This window comes from Octodon degus, unplaced genomic scaffold, assembly GCF_000260255.1.
Source record: "Octodon degus isolate 3935 unplaced genomic scaffold, OctDeg1.0 scaffold00112, whole genome shotgun sequence".
Lineage (NCBI taxonomy): Eukaryota > Metazoa > Chordata > Mammalia > Rodentia > Octodontidae > Octodon > Octodon degus.
The window spans coordinates 5,238,347-5,240,988 of NW_004524688.1; the positions used below are offsets into that span (position 1 = coordinate 5,238,347).

The following is a 2,642-nucleotide window of genomic DNA, read 5'->3' on the forward strand; positions in this document are numbered from 1 at the left end:
ATGGAAGAGTACTGGAGAGGGATGCAGGCAGCCCTGTGCTTGTTAGAGGACCACGGCCCTACAAGAGTGATGCAAGTCCAACCATATGTTAAAAAGTCTGTTCCCTGAGACTAAACAAATTGGGATTTGAATGTTAGAATGGGGATGGCTAGTCTAATAAAACATTAAAGGCCAGGGAGGCGTGGTGGTGCATGCCTGTAATCCCAGTGCTGGGGAGGCTGAAACAGGAGGATCACTATGAGTCTGAGCTGCGTAGTGAAACCCTGTATCAAATAAATAAATAAATATATATATGTATGTAATAAAATATCAAGACAGGTGCCACTGAGTCCACAGAGCCTGTGGCTGAGCCGCAGGTAACTGTGAGCACAAGAAATAGCAGCTTGAGCTGCTGCGCAAGGTGGACCTGGGGCCACCAGATCCTGACTAGGTCTCCTACAAGCTGGGGATCTCATCTGTGTCCGCTGCTCTGGAGTCCACTGCCACTTCCTAGACATCAGCAAAGTCAAATCCGTGAGACTTGACTTCTGGGATGACAGCATCAGTGGAGTGAGCCACAAAGAAAACCTCTGTGTAAAGGCCACGCCTGAAGCCAGAGCCCCAGCTTTCTATTACATCCCCCAGGCCAGTGACTGCTTGACCTTAAAGGAGTGATAGATTTGAGCTAAGTAGGAAAGACTGAAGGCTGATGGGAAACCCCTACCCCCAGGTAATTCTTATGGGTTCTCAAACAGAAGCCAGACCAGAGTCCAAACTGAGAATTTAAATAAGCCTTTAATACTGAGCTCGGGGCCTTCCTGGCAGAAGAGAAGACAGAGAAGTGTGCCTAGTAACAGAAAACTGGGCTTTTGAACAGAAACTACTCTCTACTTAGCACATATACATATTTTAAAGTTAATCATTAAAACCTGTCAAGGCATACGGTCATAATTCACAGGTTAACTTGACAATAGATTGAGTATAATATCCAGATAAATCATTAGCTACATTCCTACAAGGATTGACAGGCAGGCCTAAACTTACTTATCACCTATTATATAGGGCTGATTTTCTTAGGTACATATACATCAGCATGAATCACTCTGACTTAGGTTACTACAACTTAACACATCCTGAGGTTATTAACCTTTAATCTACACAAATACTATGTCCTGTTTGTTAAGGGCAGTTATAAAAAGAACTCATCAGTCCTAGCAAGAATTCCTCGGACATGAGGGCTTAAAGCTGTAATTTTTAAACTAATGAGTGGTCTTGAGCACCCTGTTACTAATTTGCAGAAAATGACCTCAGTGAATTCAAAATCCAAGTAACCCATTACAATAACCTAGATGGAATCCTGTGGAAGTGGAATCAAGGGACAAGGGACAATACCTAAAGAGGTTTGTCCTGCTGGTGGGAGAAGGCCTCTTCAATTACCACACCAAGGACCAGGATAAAGGCCCCAAAGCTGTCATCAGTATCAAGGACTTGAGTGCTACTTTCTAAACAGAAGCTAGGGCACCCTATGGGCTGCAGATCACCTGCAGGAGAGACAACCACACCCGGAACTTGTTCCCACACCATGAGAGCAGGAAGGAGATTGTGGGACGTGTTCAACACCCTCCAAGCAGCCCGTCTGCAATACCAAAAAATGGCCCTTACTGACCTCCCTGAGGCTGAGGCCCTCATCAACAGAAATACTTCAAACAAGGCTTCATGGACAAGAGTAGTCCAAAGCTTCAGTGAGAAGAAAGAGTTGTACTAATAGTGTTTCGACAGGATCTACAAGATGCATGTCTGCATCTTGTACTATAAATAACTATGATGAAGACAACAATATACAATGTATTAATTACTGTAACTGTTCTACTAACCTGTTTTGAAACTGTCTCATTGCTATTTGCTTCTCAATAAAATTAATTTAATTTAATTTTTAAAAATATTTATTTATTTATGTGTGTGTGCGGCGGCGGGGCTGGCTGGCATGTGGTGCTGGGGGATTGAACCGTGGTCCCTGTGCTTTGCTAAGCTTGTTCTAAATAGGTGCTTTACACCACTGAGCCATCTCACCAGTCCTCAATAAAATTAATTTTAAAAAAGGAAAAAAAAAAAAAAGAAAAGAAGAGTAGTCCGAAGCAAATTACCTTCGAGAAAAGGTAATTTGTCCTCGATCTCCAGGAGTGGAGGCCACAATATTATAAGAACCCCCTGGATGCCTTCCAACAGGGCCAGGTTTTTCTCTGGAGCAAGGATCAGGGATATGAAGTACATGAATATAGAAATATAGACATGAGAAAAAAGCCTAATGTCCTGAGGGAAGGAGCAATAAACAGGGCCTGAGGAGAACTGTTGTCTCTCTTGTAAATTCTGGCAAGCTGGGATTCAAGGCTGCAGATAACAGCTTCTACTGGCAACCTGTTTGTTGTTTTATCTGTTGTTTGGTATGTTAATGGATAGCATTGTGTAAACTTAGAGTTAGGTAAATGCTGAAGTCAATAGAGAGAGTAGTTTGTGTTCGCCAAAGTAGTTATATGCATTCCTTAGCCAGCCTTTAGCCCTCAATGAAGAGCTGCCCAAGGGTGTCCAAGGGAAACTAATGGCCGGAAAGCTGGCCTCAACATCACCTCACATTGGAGATTTGTCCTCACCTGTCCCAGCTAGAA

General features: G+C 43.1%; 1 pseudogene; it reads left to right on the plus strand.

Annotated features, from left to right (window-relative positions):
* Positions 1 to 1,725, plus strand: LOC101592980 (annotated as a pseudogene).
* Positions 1,726 to 2,642: the final 917 nt, after the last annotated feature.